The sequence below is a fragment of the Penaeus monodon genome, chromosome 31 (assembly GCF_015228065.2).
Source record: "Penaeus monodon isolate SGIC_2016 chromosome 31, NSTDA_Pmon_1, whole genome shotgun sequence".
Classification (NCBI taxonomy): Eukaryota; Metazoa; Arthropoda; class Malacostraca; order Decapoda; family Penaeidae; genus Penaeus; species Penaeus monodon.
Window position 1 is genome coordinate 25,217,073 of NC_051416.1, and position 597 is coordinate 25,217,669.

A 597-nucleotide genomic window follows, 5' to 3' on the forward strand; every position below is an offset into this window, starting at 1 on the left:
TAAACCCAGAATTCCTTCGCTAATCGTCCACTGGCGCTGATCCATTAATACATCCTCGCACTTTGTGAAATCGCCGCTCCTCATTGTACTTTCTAATACCTCATCATTACGCAAATTGTGACTCATCATCCTAAGTTATATATGATGATTTATGCACAGGAAGAGCCGGTGTGTTTGGTGTGGACCTATTTAATTTTTTTTTTTTTTGGTAGTTATTTTAAAAGTTGTATTGTTGTATTTGAAGCTATTTTTAAGGTTATATCGTTGTTGACGTTATATGATCAAGTTGTCTTTAGTTATTGTTATATTTGAAGTTATTTTTAAAGTTATATGATCAAGTTGTCTTTATGGTTATTATTTTTAAAGTTATATTATAAAGTTATATATTGGCTGTATTGTTACAATCGTTATATTTGAAGTTATTTTTAAGATTTTATTATCATTAATGTTCTATGATCAAGTTATCTTTATGGTTGTATTGTTATTATCGTTATAGCATCAAATTATTTTTCTAATGATATATTGTCGGTCATAGGTCTATATTATTCATGTATATTTGGAAGATAAAGCTGTTGAAAATGCAAAACAAAAAAAAGA